Raw genomic sequence first — 26,576 nt, forward strand, 5'->3', positions numbered from 1 at the left:
GAAGAATCTTTACTTTGAAACTGTTCTTTACCTTTTTCACACTATGAAACAGCTTTGTATTCGCTTTAACACTGTTTCAGGGCAAGAGATTGTGTTTTAGACTAAAACAATGCTTTATAAGAAGAATATTTACTTTGAAACTCTGTTCTTTACCTTTTCCACACTATGAAACAGCTTTGTATTCAACTTAAGCACTGTTTCAGGGCAAGATATTGTGTTTTAGACTAAAACAATGCTTCAAAAGAAGAATCTTTACTTTGAAACTCTGTTCTTTACCTTTTTCACACTATGAAACAGCTTTGTATTCACCTTAAACACTGTTTCAGGGTAAGAGATTGTGTTTTAGACTAAAACTTAATGCTTTATAAGAAGAATCTTTACTTTGAAACTCTGTTCTTTACCTTTTCCACACTATGAAACAGCTTTGTATTCAGCTTAAACACTGTTTCAGGGCAAGAGATTGTGTTTTAGACTAAAACAATGCTTTATAAGAAGAATCTTTACTTTGAAACTCTGTTCTTTACCTTTTTCACACTGTGAAACAGATTTGCATTCACCTTAAACACTTTTTCAGGGCAAGAGATTGTGTTTTAGACTAAAACTTAATGCTTTATAAGAAGAATCTTTACTTTGAAACTCTGTTCTTTACCTTTTTCACACTATGAAACAGCTTTTTATTCAACTTAAACACTGTTTCAGGGCAAGAGATTGTGTTTTAGACTAAAACAATGCTTTATAAGAAGAGTCTTCACTTTGAAACTCTGTTCTTTACCTATTTCACACTATGAAACAGCTTTGTATTCAGCTTAAACACTGTTTCAGGGCAAGAGATTGTGTTTTAAACTAAATTTTAATGCTTTATAAGAAGAATCTTTAATTTGAAACTCTGTTCTTTACCTATTTCACACTATGAAACAGCTTTGTATTCACCTTAAACACTGTTTCAGGGCAAGAGATTGTGTTTTAGACTAAAACAATGCTTCAAAAGAAGAATCTTTACTTTGAAACTCTGTTCTTTACCTTTTTAACACTATGAAACAGCTTTGTCTTCACCTTAAACACTGTTTCAGGACAAGAGATTGTGTTTTAGACTAAAAGGTAATGCATTATTTGAAGAATCTTTACTTTGAAAGTCTGTTCTTTCCCTTTTTCACACTGTGAAACAGATTTGTATTCACCTTAAACACTGTTTCAGGACAAGAGACTGTGTTTTAGACTAAAACAATGCATTAAAAGAAGAATCTTTACATTGAAACTCTGTTCTTTACCTTTTTCACACTATGAAACAGCTTTGTATTCACCTTAAACACTGTTTCAGGGTAAGAGATTGTGTTTTAGACTAAAACTTAATGCTTTATAAGAAGAATCTTTACTTTGAAACTCTGTTCTTTACCTTTTCCACACTATGAAACAGCTTTGTATTCAGCTTAAACACTGTTTCAGGGCAAGAGATTGTGTTTTAGACTAAATTTTAATGCTTTATAAGAAGAATCTTTAATTTGAAACTCTGTTCTTTACCTTTTTAACACTATGAAACAGCTTTGTATTCAACTTAAACACTGTTTCAGGGCAAGAGATTGTGTTTTAGACTAAAACTTAATGCTTTATAAGAAGAATCTTTACTTTGAAACTCAGTTCTTTACCTTTTTCACACTATGAAACAGCTTTGTATTCAGCTTAAACACTGTTTCAGGGCAAGAGATTGTGTTTTAGACTAAAAGGTAATGCATTATTAGAAGAATCTTTACTTTGAAAGTCTGTTCTTTACCTTTTTCACACTGTGAAACAGATTTGTATTTGACTTAAACACTGTTTCAGGGCAAGAGATTGTGTATTAGACTAAAACTTAATGCTTTATAAGAAGAATCTTTACTTTGAAACTGTTCTTTACCTTTTTCACACTATGAAACAGCTTTGTATTCAACTTAAGCACTGTTTCAGGGCAAGAGATTGTGTTTTAGACTAAAACAATGCTTCAAAAGAAGAATCTTTACTTTGAAACTCTGTTCTTTACCTTTTTCACACTATGAAACAGCTTTGTATTCACCTTAAACACTGTTTCAGGGTAAGAGATTGTGTTTTAGACTAAAACTTAATGCTTTATAAGAAGAATCTTTACTTTGAAACTCTGTTCTTTACCTTTTCCACACTATGAAACAGCTTTGTATTCGCCTTAAACACTTTCAGGACAAGAGATTGTGTTTAGACTAAAACAATGCTTTATAAGAAGAATCTTTACATTGAAACTCTGTTCTTTACCTTTTTCACACTATGAAACAGCTTTGTATTTGACTTAAACACTGTTTCAGGGCAAGAGATTGTGTTTTAGACTAAAACTTAATGCTTTATAAGAAGAATCTTTACTTTGAAACTCTGTTCTTTACCTTTTTCACACTATGAAACAGCTTTGTATTCGCCTTAAACACTGTTTCAGGGCAAGAGATTGTGTTTTAGACTAAAACAATGCTTTATAAGAAGAATCTTTACTTTGAAACTGTTCTTTACCTTTTTCACACTATGAAACAGCTTTGTATTCACCTTAAACACTGTTTCAGGGCAAGAGATTGTGTTTTAAACTAAAACAATGCTTTATAAGAAGAATCTTTACTTTGAAACTCTGTTCTTTATCTTTTTAACACTATGAAACAGCTTTGTATTCAACTTAAACACTGTTTCAGGGCAAGAGATTGTGTTTTAGTCTAAAACTTAATGCTTTATAAGAAGAATCTTTACTTTGAAACTCTGTTCTTTACCTTTTCCACACTATGAAACAGCTTTGTATTCAGCTTAAACACTGTTTCAGGGCAAGAGATTGTGTTTTAGACTAAAACAATGCTTTATAAGAAGAATCTTTACTTTGAAACTCTGTTCTTTACCTTTTTCACACTGTGAAACAGATTTGCATTCACCTTAAACACTTTTTCAGGGCAAGAGATTGTGTTTTAGACTAAAACTTAATGCTTTATAAGAAGAATCTTTACTTTGAAACTCTGTTCTTTACCTTTTTCACACTATGAAACAGCTTTTTATTCAACTTAAACACTGTTTCAGGGCAAGAGATTGTGTTTTAGACTAAAACAATGCTTTATAAGAAGAGTCTTCACTTTGAAACTCTGTTCTTTACCTATTTCACACTATGAAACAGCTTTGTATTCAACTTAAGCACTGTTTCAGGGCAAGATATTGTGTTTTAGACTAAAACAATGCTTCAAAAGAAGAATCTTTACTTTGAAACTCTGTTCTTTACCTTTTTCACACTATGAAACAGCTTTGTATTCACCTTAAACACTGTCTCAGGACAAGAGATTGTGTTTTAGACTAAAACTTAATGCTTTATAAGAAGAATCTTTACTTTGAAACTCTGTTCTTTACCTTTTCCACACTATGAAACAGCTTTGTATTCAGCTTAAACACTGTTTCAGGGCAAGAGATTGTGTTTTAAACTAAATTTTAATGCTTTATAAGAAGAATCTTTAATTTGAAACTCTGTTCTTTACCTATTTCACACTATGAAACAGCTTTGTATTCACCTTAAACACTGTTTCAGGGCAAGAGATTGTGTTTTAGACTAAAACAATGCTTCAAAAGAAGAATCTTTACTTTGAAACTCTGTTCTTTACCTTTTTAACACTATGAAACAGCTTTGTCTTCACCTTAAACACTGTTTCAGGACAAGAGATTGTGTTTTAGACTAAAAGGTAATGCATTATTTGAAGAATCTTTACTTTGAAAGTCTGTTCTTTCCCTTTTTCACACTGTGAAACAGATTTGTATTCACCTTAAACACTGTTTCAGGACAAGAGACTGTGTTTTAGACTAAAACAATGCATTAAAAGAAGAATCTTTACATTGAAACTCTGTTCTTTACCTTTTTCACACTATGAAACAGCTTTGTATTCACCTTAAACACTGTTTCAGGGTAAGAGATTGTGTTTTAGACTAAAACTTAATGCTTTATAAGAAGAATCTTTACTTTGAAACTCTGTTCTTTACCTTTTCCACACTATGAAACAGCTTTGTATTCAGCTTAAACACTGTTTCAGGGCAAGAGATTGTGTTTTAGACTAAATTTTAATGCTTTATAAGAAGAATCTTTAATTTGAAACTCTGTTCTTTACCTTTTTAACACTATGAAACAGCTTTGTATTCAACTTAAACACTGTTTCAGGGCAAGAGATTGTGTTTTAGACTAAAACTTAATGCTTTATAAGAAGAATCTTTACTTTGAAACTCAGTTCTTTACCTTTTTCACACTATGAAACAGCTTTGTATTCAGCTTAAACACTGTTTCAGGGCAAGAGATTGTGTTTTAGACTAAAAGGTAATGCATTATTAGAAGAATCTTTACTTTGAAAGTCTGTTCTTTACCTTTTTCACACTGTGAAACAGATTTGTATTTGACTTAAACACTGTTTCAGGGCAAGAGATTGTGTATTAGACTAAAACTTAATGCTTTATAAGAAGAATCTTTACTTTGAAACTGTTCTTTACCTTTTTCACACTATGAAACAGCTTTGTATTCAACTTAAGCACTGTTTCAGGGCAAGAGATTGTGTTTTAGACTAAAACAATGCTTCAAAAGAAGAATCTTTACTTTGAAACTCTGTTCTTTACCTTTTTCACACTATGAAACAGCTTTGTATTCACCTTAAACACTGTTTCAGGGTAAGAGATTGTGTTTTAGACTAAAACTTAATGCTTTATAAGAAGAATCTTTACTTTGAAACTCTGTTCTTTACCTTTTCCACACTATGAAACAGCTTTGTATTCGCCTTAAACACTTTCAGGACAAGAGATTGTGTTTAGACTAAAACAATGCTTTATAAGAAGAATCTTTACATTGAAACTCTGTTCTTTACCTTTTTCACACTATGAAACAGCTTTGTATTTGACTTAAACACTGTTTCAGGGCAAGAGATTGTGTTTTAGACTAAAACTTAATGCTTTATAAGAAGAATCTTTACTTTGAAACTCTGTTCTTTACCTTTTTCACACTATGAAACAGCTTTGTATTCGCCTTAAACACTGTTTCAGGGCAAGAGATTGTGTTTTAGACTAAAACAATGCTTTATAAGAAGAATCTTTACTTTGAAACTGTTCTTTACCTTTTTCACACTATGAAACAGCTTTGTATTCACCTTAAACACTGTTTCAGGGCAAGAGATTGTGTTTTAAACTAAAACAATGCTTTATAAGAAGAATCTTTACTTTGAAACTCTGTTCTTTATCTTTTTAACACTATGAAACAGCTTTGTATTCAACTTAAACACTGTTTCAGGGCAAGAGATTGTGTTTTAGTCTAAAACTTAATGCTATATAAGAAGAATCTTTACTTTGAAACTCAGTTCTTTACCTTTTTCACACTATGAAACAGCTTTGTATTCAGCTTAAACACTGTTTCAGGGCAAGAGATTGTGTTTTAGACTAAAAGGTAATGCATTATAAGAAGAATCTTTACTTTGAAACTGTTCTTTACCTTTTTCACACTATGAAACAGCTTTGTATTCGCTTTAACACTGTTTCAGGGCAAGAGATTGTGTTTTAGACTAAAACAATGCTTTATAAGAAGAATATTTACTTTGAAACTCTGTTCTTTACCTTTTCCACACTATGAAACAGCTTTGTATTCAACTTAAGCACTGTTTCAGGGCAAGATATTGTGTTTTAGACTAAAACAATGCTTCAAAAGAAGAATCTTTACTTTGAAACTCTGTTCTTTACCTTTTTCACACTATGAAACAGCTTTGTATTCACCTTAAACACTGTTTCAGGGTAAGAGATTGTGTTTTAGACTAAAACTTAATGCTTTATAAGAAGAATCTTTACTTTGAAACTCTGTTCTTTACCTTTTCCACACTATGAAACAGCTTTGTATTCAGCTTAAACACTGTTTCAGGGCAAGAGATTGTGTTTTAGACTAAAACAATGCTTTATAAGAAGAATCTTTACTTTGAAACTCTGTTCTTTACCTTTTTCACACTGTGAAACAGATTTGTATTCACCTTAAACACTTTTTCAGGGCAAGAGATTGTGTTTTAGACTAAAACTTAATGCTTTATAAGAAGAATCTTTACTTTGAAACTCTGTTCTTTACCTTTTTCACACTATGAAACAGCTTTTTATTCAACTTAAACACTGTTTCAGGGCAAGAGATTGTGTTTTAGACTAAAACAATGCTTTATAAGAAGAGTCTTCACTTTGAAACTCTGTTCTTTACCTATTTCACACTATGAAACAGCTTTGTATTCACCTTAAACACTGTTTCAGTACAAGAGCTTGTGTTTTAGACTAAAAGGTAATGCATTATTAGAAGAATCTTTACTTTGAAAGTATGTTCTTTACCTTTTTCACACTGTGAAACAGATTTGTATTTGACTTAAACACTGTTTCAGGGCAAGAGATTGTGTTTTAGACTAAAACAATGCTTTATAAGAAGAATATTTACTTAGAAACTCTGTTCTTTACCTTTTCCACACTATGAAACAGCTTTGTATTCAACTTAAGCACTGTTTCAGGGCAAGATATTGTGTTTTAGACTAAAACAATGCTTCAAAAGAAGAATCTTTACTTTGAAACTCTGTTCTTTACCTTTTTCACACTATGAAACAGCTTTGTATTCACCTTAAACACTGTTTCAGGGTAAGAGATTGTGTTTTAGACTAAAACTTAATGCTTTATAAGAAGAATCTTTACTTTGAAACTCTGTTCTTTACCTTTTCCACACTATGAAACAGCTTTGTATTCAGCTTAAACACTGTTTCAGGGCAAGAGATTGTGTTTTAGACTAAAACAATGCTTTATAAGAAGAATCTTTACTTTGAAACTCTGTTCTTTATCTTTTTAACACTATGAAACAGCTTTGTATTCAACTTAAACACTGTTTCAGGGCAAGAGATTGTGTTTTAGACTAAAACTTAATGCTTTATAAGAAGAATCTTTACTTTGAAACTCAGTTCTTTACCTTTTTCACACTATGAAACAGCTTTGTATTCAGCTTAAACACTGTTTCAGGGCAAGAGATTGTGTTTTAGACTAAAAGGTAATGCATTATAAGAAGAATCTTTACTTTGAAACTGTTCTTTACCTTTTTCACACTATGAAACAGCTTTGTATTCGCTTTAACACTGTTTCAGGGCAAGAGATTGTGTTTTAGACTAAAACAATGCTTTATAAGAAGAATATTTACTTTGAAACTCTGTTCTTTACCTTTTCCACACTATGAAACAGCTTTGTATTCAACTTAAGCACTGTTTCAGGGCAAGATATTGTGTTTTAGACTAAAACAATGCTTCAAAAGAAGAATCTTTACTTTGAAACTCTGTTCTTTACCTTTTTCACACTATGAAACAGCTTTGTATTCACCTTAAACACTGTTTCAGGGTAAGAGATTGTGTTTTAGACTAAAACTTAATGCTTTATAAGAAGAATCTTTACTTTGAAACTCTGTTCTTTACCTTTTCCACACTATGAAACAGCTTTGTATTCAGCTTAAACACTGTTTCAGGGCAAGAGATTGTGTTTTAGACTAAAACAATGCTTTATAAGAAGAATCTTTACTTTGAAACTCTGTTCTTTACCTTTTTCACACTGTGAAACAGATTTGTATTCACCTTAAACACTTTTTCAGGGCAAGAGATTGTGTTTTAGACTAAAACTTAATGCTTTATAAGAAGAATCTTTACTTTGAAACTCTGTTCTTTACCTTTTTCACACTATGAAACAGCTTTTTATTCAACTTAAACACTGTTTCAGGGCAAGAGATTGTGTTTTAGACTAAAACAATGCTTTATAAGAAGAGTCTTCACTTTGAAACTCTGTTCTTTACCTATTTGACACTATGAAACAGCTTTGTATTCACCTTAAACACTGTTTCAGTACAAGAGCTTGTGTTTTAGACTAAAAGGTAATGCATTATTAGAGGAATCTTTACTTTGAAAGTATGTTCTTTACCTTTTTCACACTGTGAAACAGATTTGTATTTGACTTAAACACTGTTTCAGGGCAAGAGATTGTGTTTTAGACTAAAACAATGCTTTATAAGAAGAATATTTACTTAGAAACTCTGTTCTTTACCTTTTCCACACTATGAAACAGCTTTGTATTCAACTTAAGCACTGTTTCAGGGCAAGATATTGTGTTTTAGACTAAAACAATGCTTCAAAAGAAGAATCTTTACTTTGAAACTCTGTTCTTTACCTTTTTCACACTATGAAACAGCTTTGTATTCACCTTAAACACTGTTTCAGGGTAAGAGATTGTGTTTTAGACTAAAACTTAATGCTTTATAAGAAGAATCTTTACTTTGAAACTCTGTTCTTTACCTTTTCCACACTATGAAACAGCTTTGTATTCAGCTTAAACACTGTTTCAGGGCAAGAGATTGTGTTTTAAACTAAATTTTAATGCTTTATAAGAAGAATCTTTAATTTGAAACTCTGTTCTTTACCTTTTTAACACTATGAAACAGCTTTGTATTCAACTTAAACACTGTTTCAGGGCAAGAGATTGTGTTTTAGACTAAAACTTAATGCTTTATAAGAAGAATCTTTACTTTGAAACTCAGTTCTTTACCTTTTTCACACTATGAAACAGCTTTGTATTCAGCTTAAACACTGTTTCAGGGCAAGAGATTGTGTTTTAGACTAAAAGGTAATGCATTATTAGAAGAATCTTTACTTTGAAAGTCTGTTCTTTACCTTTTTCACACTGTGAAACAGATTTGTATTTGACTTAACCACTGTTTCAGGGCAAGAGATTGTGTTTTAGACTAAAACAATGCTTTATAAGAAGAATTTTTACTTTGAAACTCTGTTCTTTACCTTTTTCACACTGTGAAACAGATTTGTATTCACCTTAAACACTTTTTCAGGGCAAGAGATTGTGTTTTAGACTAAAACAATGCTTTATAAGAAGAATCTTTACTTTGAAACTCTGTTCTTTATCTTTTTAACACTATGAAACAGCTTTGTATTCAACTTAAACACTGTTTCAGGGCAAGAGATTGTGTTTTAGACTAAAACAATGCTTTATAAGAAGAATCTTTACTTTGAAACTCTGTTCTTTACCTTTTCCACACTATGAAACAGCTTTGTATTCAACTTAAACACTGTTTCAGGGCAAGAGATTGTGTTTTAGACTAAAACAATGCTTTATGAGAAGAGTCTTCACTTTGAAACTCTGTTCTTTACCTATTTCACACTATGAAACAGCTTTGTATTCACCTTAAACACTGTTTCAGGGCAAGAGATTGTGTTTTAGACTAAAACAATGCTTCAAAAGAAGAATCTTTACTTTGAAACTCTGTTCTTTACCTTTTTAACACTATGAAACAGCTTTGTCTTCACCTTAAACACTGTTTCAGGACAAGAGATTGTGTTTTAGACTAAAAGGTAATGCATTATTTGAAGAATCTTTACTTTGAAAGTCTGTTCTTTCCCTTTTTCACACTGTGAAACAGATTTGTATTCACCTTAAACACTGTTTCAGGACAAGAGATTGTGTTTTAGACTAAAACAATGCATTAAAAGAAGAATCTTTACATTGAAACTCTGTTCTTTACCTTTTTCACACTATGAAACAGCTTTGTATTCACCTTAAACACTGTTTCAGGGTAAGAGATTGTGTTTTAGACTAAAACTTAATGCTTTATAAGAAGAATCTTTACTTTGAAACTCTGTCTTTACCTTTTCCACACTATGAAACAGCTTTGTATTCAGCTTAAACACTGTTTCAGGGCAAGAGATTGTGTTTTAGACTAAATTTTAATGCTTTATAAGAAGAATCTTTAATTTGAAACTCTGTTCTTTACCTTTTTAACACTATGAAACAGCTTTGTCTTCACCTTAAACACTGTTTCAGGACAAGAGATTGTGTTTTAGACTAAAAGGTAATGCATTATTTGAAGAATCTTTACTTTGAAAGTCTGTTCTTTCCCTTTTTCACACTGTGAAACAGATTTGTATTCACCTTAAACACTGTTTCAGGACAAGAGACTGTGTTTTAGACTAAAACAATGCATTAAAAGAAGAATCTTTACATTGAAACTCTGTTCTTTACCTTTTTCACACTATGAAACAGCTTTGTATTCACCTTAAACACTGTTTCAGGACAAGAGATTGTGTTTTAGACTAAAACAATGCATTAAAAGAAGAATCTTTACATTGAAACTCTGTTCTTTACCTTTTTCACACTATGAAACAGCTTTGTATTCACCTTAAACACTGTTTCAGGGTAAGAGATTGTGTTTTAGACTAAAACTTAATGCTTTATAAGAAGAATCTTTACTTTGAAACTCTGTTCTTTACCTTTTCCACACTATGAAACAGCTTTGTATTCAGCTTAAACACTGTTTCAGGGCAAGAGATTGTGTTTTAGACTAAATTTTAATGCTTTATAAGAAGAATCTTTAATTTGAAACTCTGTTCTTTACCTTTTTAACACTATGAAACAGCTTTGTCTTCACCTTAAACACTGTTTCAGGACAAGAGATTGTGTTTTAGACTAAAAGGTAATGCATTATTAGAAGAATCTTTACTTTGAAACTCTGTTCTTTACCTTTTTCACACTATGAAACAGCTTTGTATTCAACTTAAGCACTGTTTCAGGGCAAGAGATTGTGTTTTAGACTAAAACAATGCTTCAAAAGAAGAATCTTTACTTTGAAACTCTGTTCTTTACCTTTTTCACACTATGAAACAGCTTTGTATTCACCTTAAACACTGTTTCAGGGTAAGAGATTGTGTTTTAGACTAAAACTTAATGCTTTATAAGAAGAATCTTTACTTTGAAACTCTGTTCTTTACCTTTTCCACACTATGAAACAGCTTTGTATTCGCCTTAAACACTTTCAGGACAAGAGATTGTGTTTAGACTAAAACAATGCTTTATAAGAAGAATCTTTACATTGAAACTCTGTTCTTTACCTTTTTCACACTATGAAACAGCTTTGTATTTGACTTAAACACTGTTTCAGGGCAAGAGATTGTGTTTTAGACTAAAACTTAATGCTTTATAAGAAGAATCTTTACTTTGAAACTCTGTTCTTTACCTTTTTCACACTATGAAACAGCTTTGTATTCGCCTTAAACACTGTTTCAGGGCAAGAGATTGTGTTTTAGACTAAAACAATGCTTTATAAGAAGAATCTTTACTTTGAAACTGTTCTTTACCTTTTTCACACTATGAAACAGCTTTGTATTCCCCTTAAACACTGTTTCAGGGCAAGAGATTGTGTTTTAGACTAAAACAATGCTTTATAAGAAGAATCTTTACTTTGAAACTCTGTTCTTTATCTTTTTAACACTATGAAACAGCTTTGTATTCAACTTAAACACTGTTTCAGGGCAAGAGATTGTGTTTTAGACTAAAACTTAATGCTTTATAAGAAGAATCTTTACTTTGAAACTCAGTTCTTTACCTTTTTCACACTATGAAACAGCTTTGTATTCAGCTTAAACACTGTTTCAGGGCAAGAGATTGTGTTTTAGACTAAAAGGTAATGCATTATAAGAAGAATCTTTACTTTGAAACTGTTCTTTACCTTTTTCACACTATGAAACAGCTTTGTATTCGCTTTAACACTGTTTCAGGGCAAGAGATTGTGTTTTAGACTAAAACAATGCTTTATAAGAAGAATATTTACTTTGAAACTCTGTTCTTTACCTTTTCCACACTATGAAACAGCTTTGTATTCAACTTAAGCACTGTTTCAGGGCAAGATATTGTGTTTTAGACTAAAACAATGCTTCAAAAGAAGAATCTTTACTTTGAAACTCTGTTCTTTACCTTTTTCACACTATGAAACAGCTTTGTATTCACCTTAAACACTGTTTCAGGGTAAGAGATTGTGTTTTAGACTAAAACTTAATGCTTTATAAGAAGAATCTTTACTTTGAAACTCTGTTCTTTACCTTTTCCACACTATGAAACAGCTTTGTATTCAGCTTAAACACTGTTTCAGGGCAAGAGATTGTGTTTTAGACTAAAACAATGCTTTATAAGAAGAATCTTTACTTTGAAACTCTGTTCTTTACCTTTTTCACACTGTGAAACAGATTTGTATTCACCTTAAACACTTTTTCAGGGCAAGAGATTGTGTTTTAGACTAAAACTTAATGCTTTATAAGAAGAATCTTTACTTTGAAACTCTGTTCTTTACCTTTTTCACACTATGAAACAGCTTTTTATTCAACTTAAACACTGTTTCAGGGCAAGAGCTTGTGTTTTAGACTAAAAGGTAATGCATTATTAGAAGAATCTTTACTTTGAAAGTATGTTCTTTACCTTTTTCACACTGTGAAACAGATTTGTATTTGACTTAAACACTGTTTCAGGGCAAGAGATTGTGTTTTAGACTAAAACAATGCTTTATAAGAAGAATATTTACTTAGAAACTCTGTTCTTTTCCTTTTCCACACTATGAAACAGCTTTGTATTCAACTTAAGCACTGTTTCAGGGCAAGATATTGTGTTTTAGACTAAAACAATGCTTCAAAAGAAGAATCTTTACTTTGAAACTCTGTTCTTTACCTTTTTCACACTATGAAACAGCTTTGTATTCACCTTAAACACTGTTTCAGGGTAAGAGATTGTGTTTTAGACTAAAACTTAATGCTTTATAAGAAGAATCTTTACTTTGAAACTCTGTTCTTTACCTTTTCCACACTATGAAACAGCTTTGTATTCAGCTTAAACACTGTTTCAGGGTAAGAGATTGTGTTTTAAACTAAATTTTAATGCTTTATAAGAAGAATCTTTAATTTGAAACTCTGTTCTTTACCTTTTTAACACTATGAAACAGCTTTGTATTCAACTTAAACACTGTTTCAGGGCAAGAGATTGTGTTTTAGACTAAAACTTAATGCTTTATAAGAAGAATCTTTACTTTGAAACTCAGTTCTTTACCTTTTTCACACTATGAAACAGCTTTGTATTCAGCTTAAACACTGTTTCAGGGCAAGAGATTGTGTTTTAGACTAAAAGGTAATGCATTATTAGAAGAATCTTTACTTTGAAAGTCTGTTCTTTACCTTTTTCACACTGTGAAACAGATTTGTATTTGACTTAACCACTGTTTCAGGGCAAGAGATTGTGTTTTAGACTAAAACAATGCTTTATAAGAAGAATTTTTACTTTGAAACTCTGTTCTTTACCTTTTTCACACTGTGAAACAGATTTGTATTCACCTTAAACACTTTTTCAGGGCAAGAGATTGTGTTTTAGACTAAAACAATGCTTTATAAGAAGAATCTTTACTTTGAAACTCTGTTCTTTATCTTTTTAACACTATGAAACAGCTTTGTATTCAACTTAAACACTGTTTCAGGGCAAGAGATTGTGTTTTAGACTAAAACAATGCTTTATAAGAAGAATCTTTACTTTGAAACTCTGTTCTTTACCTTTTCCACACTATGAAACAGCTTTGTATTCAACTTAAACACTGTTTCAGGGCAAGAGATTGTGTTTTAGACTAAAACAATGCTTTATGAGAAGAGTCTTCACTTTGAAACTCTGTTCTTTACCTATTTCACACTATGAAACAGCTTTGTATTCACCTTAAACACTGTTTCAGGGCAAGAGATTGTGTTTTAGACTAAAACAATGCTTCAAAAGAAGAATCTTTACTTTGAAACTCTGTTCTTTACCTTTTTAACACTATGAAACAGCTTTGTCTTCACCTTAAACACTGTTTCAGGACAAGAGATTGTGTTTTAGACTAAAAGGTAATGCATTATTTGAAGAATCTTTACTTTGAAAGTCTGTTCTTTCCCTTTTTCACACTGTGAAACAGATTTGTATTCACCTTAAACACTGTTTCAGGGCAAGAGATTGTGTTTTAGACTAAAACAATGCTTCAAAAGAAGAATCTTTACTTTGAAACTCTGTTCTTTACCTTTTTAACACTATGAAACAGCTTTGTCTTCACCTTAAACACTGTTTCAGGACAAGAGATTGTGTTTTAGACTAAAAGGTAATGCATTATTTGAAGAATCTTTACTTTGAAAGTCTGTTCTTTCCCTTTTTCACACTGTGAAACAGATTTGTATTCACCTTAAACACTGTTTCAGGACAAGAGACTGTGTTTTAGACTAAAACAATGCATTAAAAGAAGAATCTTTACATTGAAACTCTGTTCTTTACCTTTTTCACACTATGAAACAGCTTTGTATTCACCTTAAACACTGTTTCAGGGTAAGAGATTGTGTTTTAGACTAAAACTTAATGCTTTATAAGAAGAATCTTTACTTTGAAACTCTGTTCTTTACCTTTTTCACACTATGAAACAGCTTTTTATTCAACTTAAACACTGTTTCAGGGCAAGAGATTGTGTTTTAGACTAAAACAATGCTTTATAAGAAGAGTCTTCACTTTGAAACTCTGTTCTTTACCTATTTCACACTATGAAACAGCTTTGTATTCACCTTAAACACTGTTTCAGTACAAGAGCTTGTGTTTTAGACTAAAAGGTAATGCATTATTAGAAGAATCTTTACTTTGAAAGTATGTTCTTTACCTTTTTCACACTGTGAAACAGATTTGTATTTGACTTAAACACTGTTTCAGGGCAAGAGATTGTGTTTTAGACTAAAACAATGCTTTATAAGAAGAATATTTACTTAGAAACTCTGTTCTTTTCCTTTTCCACACTATGAAACAGCTTTGTATTCAACTTAAGCACTGTTTCAGGGCAAGATATTGTGTTTTAGACTAAAACAATGCTTCAAAAGAAGAATCTTTACTTTGAAACTCTGTTCTTTACCTTTTTCACACTATGAAACAGCTTTGTATTCACCTTAAACACTGTTTCAGGGTAAGAGATTGTGTTTTAGACTAAAACTTAATGCTTTATAAGAAGAATCTTTACTTTGAAACTCTGTTCTTTACCTTTTCCACACTATGAAACAGCTTTGTATTCAGCTTAAACACTGTTTCAGGGTAAGAGATTGTGTTTTAAACTAAATTTTAATGCTTTATAAGAAGAATCTTTAATTTGAAACTCTGTTCTTTACCTTTTTAACACTATGAAACAGCTTTGTATTCAGCTTAAACACTGTTTCAGGGCAAGAGATTGTGTTTTAGACTAAAAGGTAATGCATTATTAGAAGAATCTTTACTTTGAAAGTCTGTTCTTTACCTTTTTCACACTGTGAAACAGATTTGTATTTGACTTAACCACTGTTTCAGGGCAAGAGATTGTGTTTTAGACTAAAACAATGCTTTATAAGAAGAATCTTTACTTTGAAACTCTGTTCTTTATCTTTTTAACACTATGAAACAGCTTTGTATTCAACTTAAACACTGTTTCAGGGCAAGAGATTGTGTTTTAGACTAAAACAATGCTTTATAAGAAGAATCTTTACTTTGAAACTCTGTTCTTTACCTTTTCCACACTATGAAACAGCTTTGTATTCAACTTAAACACTGTTTCAGGGCAAGAGATTGTGTTTTAGACTAAAACAATGCTTTATGAGAAGAGTCTTCACTTTGAAACTCTGTTCTTTACCTATTTCACACTATGAAACAGCTTTGTATTCACCTTAAACACTGTTTCAGGGCAAGAGATTGTGTTTTAGACTAAAACAATGCTTCAAAAGAAGAATCTTTACTTTGAAACTCTGTTCTTTACCTTTTTAACACTATGAAACAGCTTTGTCTTCACCTTAAACACTGTTTCAGGACAAGAGATTGTGTTTTAGACTAAAAGGTAATGCATTATTTGAAGAATCTTTACTTTGAAAGTCTGTTCTTTCCCTTTTTCACACTGTGAAACAGATTTGTATTCACCTTAAACACTGTTTCAGGACAAGAGATTGTGTTTTAGACTAAAACAATGCATTAAAAGAAGAATCTTTACATTGAAACTCTGTTCTTTACCTTTTTCACACTATGAAACAGCTTTGTATTCACCTTAAACACTGTTTCAGGGCAAGAGATTGTGTTTTAGACTAAATTTTAATGCTTTATAAGAAGAATCTTTAATTTGAAACTCTGTTCTTTACCTATTTCACACTATGAAACAGCTTTGTATTCACCTTAAACACTGTTTCAGGGCAAGAGATTGTGTTTTAGACTAAAACAATGCTTCAAAAGAAGAATCTTTACTTTGAAACTCTGTTCTTTACCTTTTTAACACTATGAAACAGCTTTGTCTTCACCTTAAACACTGTTTCAGGACAAGAGATTGTGTTTTAGACTAAAAGGTAATGCATTATTTGAAGAATCTTTACTTTGAAAGTCTGTTCTTTCCCTTTTTCACACTGTGAAACAGATTTGTATTCACCTTAAACACTGTTTCAGGACAAGAGACTGTGTTTTAGACTAAAACAATGCATTAAAAGAAGAATCTTTACATTGAAACTCTGTTCTTTACCTTTTTCACACTATGAAACAGCTTTGTATTCACCTTAAACACTGTTTCAGGGTAAGAGATTGTGTTTTAGACTAAAACTTAATGCTTTATAAGAAGAATCTTTACTTTGAAACTCTGTTCTTTACCTTTTCCACACTATGAAACAGCTTTGTATTCAGCTTAAACACTGTTTCAGGGCAAGAGATTGTGTTTTAGACTAAATTTTAATGCTTTATAAGAAGAATCTTTAATTTGAAACTCTGTTCTTTACCTTTTTAACACTATGAAACAGCTTTGTATTCAACTTAAACACTGTTTCAGGGCAAGAGATTGTGTTTTAGACTAAAACTTAATGCTTTATAAGAAGAATCTTTACTTTGAAACTCAGTTCTTTACCTTTTTCACACTATGAAACAGCTTTGTATTCAGCTTAAACACTGTTTCAGGGCAAGAGATTGTGTTTTAGACTAAAAGGTAATGCATTATTAGAAGAATCTTTACTTTGAAAGTCTGTTCTTTACCTTTTTCACACTGTGAAACAGATTTGTATTTGACTTAAACACTGTTTCAGGGCAAGAGATTGTGTATTAGACTAAAACTTAATGCTTTATAAGAAGAATCTTTACTTTGAAACTCTGTTCTTTACCTTTTTCACACTATGAAACAGCTTTGTATTCAACTTAAGCACTGTTTCAGGGCAAGAGATTGTGTTTTAGACTAAAACAATGCTTCAAAAGAAGAATCTTTACTTTGAAACTCTGTTCTTTACCTTTTTCACACTATGAAACAGCTTTGTATTCACCTTAAAAACTGTTTCAGGGTAAGAGATTGTGTTTTAGACTAAAACTTAATGCTTTATAAGAAGAATCTTTACTTTGAAACTCTGTTCTTTACCTTTTCCACACTATGAAACAGCTTTGTATTCGCCTTAAACACTTTCAGGACAAGAGATTGTGTTTAGACTAAAACAATGCTTTATAAGAAGAATCTTTACATTGAAACTCTGTTCTTTACCTTTTTCACACTATGAAACAGCTTTGTATTTGACTTAAACACTGTTTCAGGGCAAGAGATTGTGTTTTAGACTAAAACTTAATGCTTTATAAGAAGAATCTTTACTTTGAAACTCTGTTCTTTACCTTTTTCACACTATGAAACAGCTTTGTATTCGCCTTAAACACTGTTTCAGGGCAAGAGATTGTGTTTTAGACTAAAACAATGCTTTATAAGAAGAATCTTTACTTTGAAACTGTTCTTTACCTTTTTCACACTATGAAACAGCTTTGTATTCACCTTAAACACTGTTTCAGGGCAAGAGATTGTGTTTTAGACTAAAACAATGCTTTATAAGAAGAATCTTTACTTTGAAACTCTGTTCTTTATCTTTTTAACACTATGAAACAGCTTTGTATTCAACTTAAACACTGTTTCAGGGCAAGAGATTGTGTTTTAGACTAAAACTTAATGCTTTATAAGAAGAATCTTTACTTTGAAACTCAGTTCTTTACCTTTTTCACACTATGAAACAGCTTTGTATTCAGCTTAAACACTGTTTCAGGGCAAGAGATTGTGTTTTAGACTAAAAGGTAATGCATTATTAGAAGAATCTTTACTTTGAAAGTCTGTTCTTTACCTTTTTCACACTGTGAAACAGATTTGTATTTGACTTAACCACTGTTTCAGGGCAAGAGATTGTGTTTTAGACTAAAACAATGCTTTATAAGAAGAATTTTTACTTTGAAACTCTGTTCTTTACCTTTTTCACACTGTGAAACAGATTTGTATTCACCTTAAACACTTTTTCAGGGCAAGAGATTGTGTTTTAGACTAAAACAATGCTTTATAAGAAGAATCTTTACTTTGAAACTCTGTTCTTTATCTTTTTAACACTATGAAACAGCTTTGTATTCAACTTAAACACTGTTTCAGGGCAAGAGATTGTGTTTTAGACTAAAACAATGCTTTATAAGAAGAATCTTTACTTTGAAACTCTGTTCTTTACCTTTTCCACACTATGAAACAGCTTTGTATTCAACTTAAACACTGTTTCAGGGCAAGAGATTGTGTTTTAGACTAAAACAATGCTTTATGAGAAGAGTCTTCACTTTGAAACTCTGTTCTTTACCTATTTCACACTATGAAACAGCTTTGTATTCACCTTAAACACTGTTTCAGGGCAAGAGATTGTGTTTTAGACTAAAACAATGCTTCAAAAGAAGAATCTTTACTTTGAAACTCTGTTCTTTACCTTTTTAACACTATGAAACAGCTTTGTCTTCACCTTAAACACTGTTTCAGGACAAGAGATTGTGTTTTAGACTAAAAGGTAATGCATTATTTGAAGAATCTTTACTTTGAAAGTCTGTTCTTTCCCTTTTTCACACTGTGAAACAGATTTGTATTCACCTTAAACACTGTTTCAGGACAAGAGATTGTGTTTTAGACTAAAACAATGCATTAAAAGAAGAATCTTTACATTGAAACTCTGTTCTTTACCTTTTTCACACTATGAAACAGCTTTGTATTCACCTTAAACACTGTTTCAGGGTAAGAGATTGTGTTTTAGACTAAAACTTAATGCTTTATAAGAAGAATCTTTACTTTGAAACTCTGTTCTTTACCTTTTCCACACTATGAAACAGCTTTGTATTCACCTTAAACACTGTTTCAAGGCAAGAGATTGTGTTTTAGACTAAATTTTAATGCTTTATAAGAAGAATCTTTAATTTGAAACTCTGTTCTTTACCTTTTTAACACTATGAAACAGCTTTGTATTCAACTTAAACACTGTTTCAGGGCAAGAGATTGTGTTTTAGACTAAAACTTAATGCTTTATAAGAAGAATCTTTACTTTGAATCTCAGTTCTTTACCTTTTTCACACTATGAAACAGCTTTGTATTCAGCTTAAACACTGTTTCAGGGCAAGAGATTGTGTTTTAGACTAAAAGGTAATGCATTATTAGAAGAATCTTTACTTTGAAAGTCTGTTCTTTACCTTTTTCACACTGTGAAACAGATTTGTATTTGACTTAAACACTGTTTCAGGGCAAGAGATTGTGTATTAGACTAAAACTTAATGCTTTATAAGAAGAATCTTTACTTTGAAACTCTGTTCTTTACCTTTTTCACACTATGAAACAGCTTTGTATTCAACTTAAGCACTGTTTCAGGGCAAGAGATTGTGTTTTAGACTAAAACAATGCTTCAAAAGAAGAATCTTTACTTTGAAACTCTGTTCTTTACCTTTTTCACACTATGAAACAGCTTTGTATTCACCTTAAACACTGTTTCAGGGTAAGAGATTGTGTTTTAGACTAAAACTTAATGCTTTATAAGAAGAATCTTTACTTTGAAACTCTGTTCTTTACCTTTTCCACACTATGAAACAGCTTTGTATTCGCCTTAAACACTTTCAGGACAAGAGATTGTGTTTAGACTAAAACAATGCTTTATAAGAAGAATCTTTACATTGAAACTCTGTTCTTTACCTTTTTCACACTATGAAACAGCTTTGTATTTGACTTAAACACTGTTTCAGGGCAAGAGATTGTGTTTTAGACTAAAACTTAATGCTTTATAAGAAGAATCTTTACTTTGAAACTCTGTTCTTTACCTTTTTCACACTATGAAACAGCTTTGTATTCGCCTTAAACACTGTTTCAGGGCAAGAGATTGTGTTTTAGACTAAAACAATGCTTTATAAGAAGAATCTTTACTTTGAAACTGTTCTTTACCTTTTTCACACTATGAAACAGCTTTGTATTCACCTTAAACACTGTTTCAGGGCAAGAGATTGTGTTTTAGACTAAAACAATGCTTTATAAGAAGAATCTTTACTTTGAAACTCTGTTCTTTATCTTTTTAACACTATGAAACAGCTTTGTATTCAACTTAAACACTGTTTCAGGGTAAGAGATTGTGTTTTAGACTAAAACTTAATGCTTTATAAGAAGAATCTTTACTTTGAAACTCTGTTCTTTACCTTTTCCACACTATGAAACAGCTTTGTATTCAGCTTAAACACTGTTTCAGGGCAAGAGATTGTGTTTTAGACTAAATTTTAATGCTTTATAAGAAGAATCTTTAATTTGAAACTCTGTTCTTTACCTATTTCACACTATGAAACAGCTTTGTATTCACCTTAAACACTGTTTCAGGGCAAGAGATTGTGTTTTAGACTAAAACAATGCTTCAAAAGAAGAATCTTTACTTTGAAACTCTGTTCTTTACCTTTTTAACACTATGAAACAGCTTTGTCTTCACCTTAAACACTGTTTCAGGACAAGAGATTGTGTTTTAGACTAAAAGGTAATGCATTATTTGAAGAATCTTTACTTTGAAAGTTGTTCTTTCCCTTTTTCACACTGTGAAACAGATTTGTATTCACCTTAAACACTGTTTCAGGACAAGAGATTGTGTTTTAGACTAAAACAATGCATTAAAAGAAGAATCTTTACATTGAAACTCTGTTCTTTACCTTTTTCACACTATGAAACAGCTTTGTATTCACCTTAAACACTGTTTCAGGGTAAGAGATTGTGTTTTAGACTAAAACTTAATGCTTTATAAGAAGAATCTTTACTTTGAAACTCTGTTCTTTACCTTTTCCACACTATGAAACAGCTTTGTATTCAGCTTAAACACTGTTTCAGGGCAAGAGATTGTGTTTTAGACTAAATTTTAATGCTTTATAAGAAGAATCTTTAATTTGAAACTCTGTTCTTTACCTTTTTAACACTATGAAACAGCTTTGTATTCAACTTAAACACTGTTTCAGGGCAAGAGATTGTGTTTTAGACTAAAACTTAATGCTTTATAAGAAGAATCTTTACTTTGAATCTCAGTTCTTTACCTTTTTCACACTATGAAACAGCTTTGTATTCAGCTTAAACACTGTTTCAGGGCAAGAGATTGTGTTTTAGACTAAAAGGTAATGCATTATTAGAAGAATCTTTACTTTGAAAGTCTGTTCTTTACCTTTTTCACACTGTGAAACAGATTTGTATTTGACTTAAACACTGTTTCAGGGCAAGAGATTGTGTATTAGACTAATACTTAATGCTTTATAAGAAGAATCTTTACTTTGAAACTCTGTTCTTTACCTTTTTCACACTATGAAACAGCTTTGTATTCAACTTAAGCACTGTTTCAGGGCAAGAGATTGTGTTTTAGACTAAAACAATGCTTCAAAAGAAGAATCTTTACTTTGAAACTCTGTTCTTTACCTTTTTCACACTATGAAACAGCTTTGTATTCACCTTAAACACTGTTTCAGGGTAAGAGATTGTGTTTTAGACTAAAACTTAATGCTTTATAAGAAGAATCTTTACTTTGAAACTCTGTTCTTTACCTTTTCCACACTATGAAACAGCTTTGTATTCGCCTTAAACACTTTCAGGACAAGAGATTGTGTTTAGACTAAAACAATGCTTTATAAGAAGAATCTTTACATTGAAACTCTGTTCTTTACCTTTTTCACACTATGAAACAGCTTTGTATTTGACTTAAACACTGTTTCAGGGCAAGAGATTGTGTTTTAGACTAAAACTTAATGCTTTATAAGAAGAATCTTTACTTTGAAACTCTGTTCTTTACCTTTTTCACACTATGAAACAGCTTTGTATTCGCCTTAAACACTGTTTCAGGGCAAGAGATTGTGTTTTAGACTAAAACAATGCTTTATAAGAAGAATCTTTACTTTGAAACTGTTCTTTACCTTTTTCACACTATGAAACAGCTTTGTATTCACCTTAAACACTGTTTCAGGGCAAGAGATTGTGTTTTAGACTAAAACAATGCTTTATAAGAAGAATCTTTACTTTGAAACTCTGTTCTTTATCTTTTTAACACTATGAAACAGCTTTGTATTCAACTTAAACACTGTTTCAGGGCAAGAGATTGTGTTTTAGACTAAAACTTAATGCTTTATAAGAAGAATCTTTACTTTGAAACTGTTCTTTACCTTTTTCACACTATGAAACAGCTTTGTATTCGCTTTAACACTGTTTCAGGGCAAGAGATTGTGTATTAGACTAAAACTTAATGCTTTATAAGAAGAATCTTTACTTTGAAACTCTGTTCTTTACCTTTTTCACACTATGAAACAGCTTTGTATTCAACTTAAGCACTGTTTCAGGGCAAGAGATTGTGTTTTAGACTAAAACAATGCTTCAAAAGAAGAATCTATACTTTGAAACTCTGTTCTTTACCTTTTTCACACTATGAAACAGCTTTGTATTCACCTTAAACACTGTTTCAGGGTAAGAGATTGTGTTTTAGACTAAAACTTAATGCTTTATAAGAAGAATCTTTACTTTGAAACTCTGTTCTTTACCTTTTCCACACTATGAAACAGCTTTGTATTCGCCTTAAACACTTTCAGGACAAGAGATTGTGTTTAGACTAAAACAATGCTTTATAAGAAGAATCTTTACATTGAAACTCTGTTCTTTACCTTTTTCACACTATGAAACAGCTTTGTATTCACCTTAAACACTGTTTCAGGGCAAGAGATTGTGTTTTAGACTAAAACAATGCTTTATAAGAAGAATCTTTACTTTGAAACTGTTCTTTACCTTTTTCACACTATGAAACAGCTTTGTATTCACCTTAAACACTGTTTCAGGGCAAGAGATTGTGTTTTAGACTAAAACTTAATGCTTTATAAGAAGAATCTTTACTTTGAAACTCTGTTCTTTACCTTTTTCACACTATGAAACAGCTTTGTATTCGCCTTAAACACTGTTTCAGGGCAAGAGATTGTGTTTTAGACTAAAACAATGCTTTATAAGAAGAATCTTTACTTTGAAACTGTTCTTTACCTTTTTCACACTATGAAACAGCTTTGTATTCACCTTAAACACTGTTTCAGGGCAAGAGATTGTGTTTTAGACTAAAACAATGCTTTATAAGAAGAATCTTTACTTTGAAACTCTGTTCTTTATCTTTTTAACACTATGAAACAGCTTTGTATTCAACTTAAACACTGTTTCAGGGTAAGAGATTGTGTTTTAGACTAAAACTTAATGCTTTATAAGAAGAATCTTTACTTTGAAACTCTGTTCTTTACCTTTTCCACACTATGAAACAGCTTTGTATTCAGCTTAAACACTGTTTCAGGGCAAGAGATTGTGTTTTAGACTAAATTTTAATGCTTTATAAGAAGAATCTTTAATTTGAAACTCTGTTCTTTACCTATTTCACACTATGAAACAGCTTTGTATTCACCTTAAACACTGTTTCAGGGCAAGAGATTGTGTTTTAGACTAAAACAATGCTTCAAAAGAAGAATCTTTACTTTGAAACTCTGTTCTTTACCTTTTTAACACTATGAAACAGCTTTGTCTTCACCTTAAACACTGTTTCAGGACAAGAGATTGTGTTTTAGACTAAAAGGTAATGCATTATTTGAAGAATCTTTACTTTGAAAGTTGTTCTTTCCCTTTTTCACACTGTGAAACAGATTTGTATTCACCTTAAACACTGTTTCAGGACAAGAGATTGTGTTTTAGACTAAAACAATGCATTAAAAGAAGAATCTTTACATTGAAACTCTGTTCTTTACCTTTTTCACACTATGAAACAGCTTTGTATTCACCTTAAACACTGTTTCAGGGTAAGAGATTGTGTTTTAGACTAAAACTTAATGCTTTATAAGAAGAATCTTTACTTTGAAACTCTGTTCTTTACCTTTTCCACACTATGAAACAGCTTTGTATTCAGCTTAAACACTGTTTCAGGGCAAGAGATTGTGTTTTAGACTAAATTTTAATGCTTTATAAGAAGAATCTTTAATTTGAAACTCTGTTCTTTACCTTTTTAACACTATGAAACAGCTTTGTATTCAACTTAAACACTGTTTCAGGGCAAGAGATTGTGTTTTAGACTAAAACTTAATGCTTTATAAGAAGAATCTTTACTTTGAATCTCAGTTCTTTACCTTTTTCACACTATGAAACAGCTTTGTATTCAGCTTAAACACTGTTTCAGGGCAAGAGATTGTGTTTTAGACTAAAAGGTAATGCATTATTAGAAGAATCTTTACTTTGAAAGTCTGTTCTTTACCTTTTTCACACTGTGAAACAGATTTGTATTTGACTTAAACACTGTTTCAGGGCAAGAGATTGTGTATTAGACTAATACTTAATGCTTTATAAGAAGAATCTTTACTTTGAAACTCTGTTCTTTACCTTTTTCACACTATGAAACAGCTTTGTATTCAACTTAAGCACTGTTTCAGGGCAAGAGATTGTGTTTTAGACTAAAACAATGCTTCAAAAGAAGAATCTTTACTTTGAAACTCTGTTCTTTACCTTTTTCACACTATGAAACAGCTTTGTATTCACCTTAAACACTGTTTCAGGGTAAGAGATTGTGTTTTAGACTAAAACTTAATGCTTTATAAGAAGAATCTTTACTTTGAAACTCTGTTCTTTACCTTTTCCACACTATGAAACAGCTTTGTATTCGCCTTAAACACTTTCAGGACAAGAGATTGTGTTTAGACTAAAACAATGCTTTATAAGAAGAATCTTTACATTGAAACTCTGTTCTTTACCTTTTTCACACTATGAAACAGCTTTGTATTTGACTTAAACACTGTTTCAGGGCAAGAGATTGTGTTTTAGACTAAAACTTAATGCTTTATAAGAAGAATCTTTACTTTGAAACTCTGTTCTTTACCTTTTTCACACTATGAAACAGCTTTGTATTCGCCTTAAACACTGTTTCAGGGCAAGAGATTGTGTTTTAGACTAAAACAATGCTTTATAAGAAGAATCTTTACTTTGAAACTGTTCTTTACCTTTTTCACACTATGAAACAGCTTTGTATTCACCTTAAACACTGTTTCAGGGCAAGAGATTGTGTTTTAGACTAAAACAATGCTTTATAAGAAGAATCTTTACTTTGAAACTCTGTTCTTTATCTTTTTAACACTATGAAACAGCTTTGTATTCAACTTAAACACTGTTTCAGGGCAAGAGATTGTGTTTTAGACTAAAACTTAATGCTTTATAAGAAGAATCTTTACTTTGAAACTGTTCTTTACCTTTTTCACACTATGAAACAGCTTTGTATTCGCTTTAACACTGTTTCAGGGCAAGAGATTGTGTATTAGACTAAAACTTAATGCTTTATAAGAAGAATCTTTACTTTGAAACTCTGTTCTTTACCTTTTTCACACTATGAAACAGCTTTGTATTCAACTTAAGCACTGTTTCAGGGCAAGAGATTGTGTTTTAGACTAAAACAATGCTTCAAAAGAAGAATCTATACTTTGAAACTCTGTTCTTTACCTTTTTCACACTATGAAACAGCTTTGTATTCACCTTAAACACTGTTTCAGGGTAAGAGATTGTGTTTTAGACTAAAACTTAATGCTTTATAAGAAGAATCTTTACTTTGAAACTCTGTTCTTTACCTTTTCCACACTATGAAACAGCTTTGTATTCGCCTTAAACACTTTCAGGACAAGAGATTGTGTTTAGACTAAAACAATGCTTTATAAGAAGAATCTTTACATTGAAACTCTGTTCTTTACCTTTTTCACACTATGAAACAGCTTTGTATTCACCTTAAACACTGTTTCAGGGCAAGAGATTGTGTTTTAGACTAAAACAATGCTTTATAAGAAGAATCTTTACTTTGAAACTGTTCTTTACCTTTTTCACACTATGAAACAGCTTTGTATTCACCTTAAACACTGTTTCAGGGCAAGAGATTGTGTTTTAGACTAAAACTTAATGCTTTATAAGAAGAATCTTTACTTTGAAACTCTGTTCTTTACCTTTTTCACACTATGAAACAGCTTTGTATTCGCCTTAAACACTGTTTCAGGGCAAGAGATTGTGTTTTAGACTAAAACAATGCTTTATAAGAAGAATCTTTACTTTGAAACTGTTCTTTACCTTTTTCACACTATGAAACAGCTTTGTATTCACCTTAAACACTGTTTCAGGGCAAGAGATTGTGTTTTAGACTAAAACAATGCTTTATAAGAAGAATCTTTACTTTGAAACTCTGTTCTTTATCTTTTTAACACTATGAAACAGCTTTGTATTCAACTTAAACACTGTTTCAGGGTAAGAGATTGTGTTTTAGACTAAAACTTAATGCTTTATAAGAAGAATCTTTACTTTGAAACTCTGTTCTTTACCTTTTCCACACTATGAAACAGCTTTGTATTCAGCTTAAACACTGTTTCAGGGCAAGAGATTGTGTTTTAGA

This window comes from Electrophorus electricus, chromosome 16 (assembly GCF_041902795.1).
Source record: "Electrophorus electricus isolate QZ-2024a chromosome 16, ASM4190279v1, whole genome shotgun sequence".
Lineage (NCBI taxonomy): Eukaryota > Metazoa > Chordata > Actinopteri > Gymnotiformes > Gymnotidae > Electrophorus > Electrophorus electricus.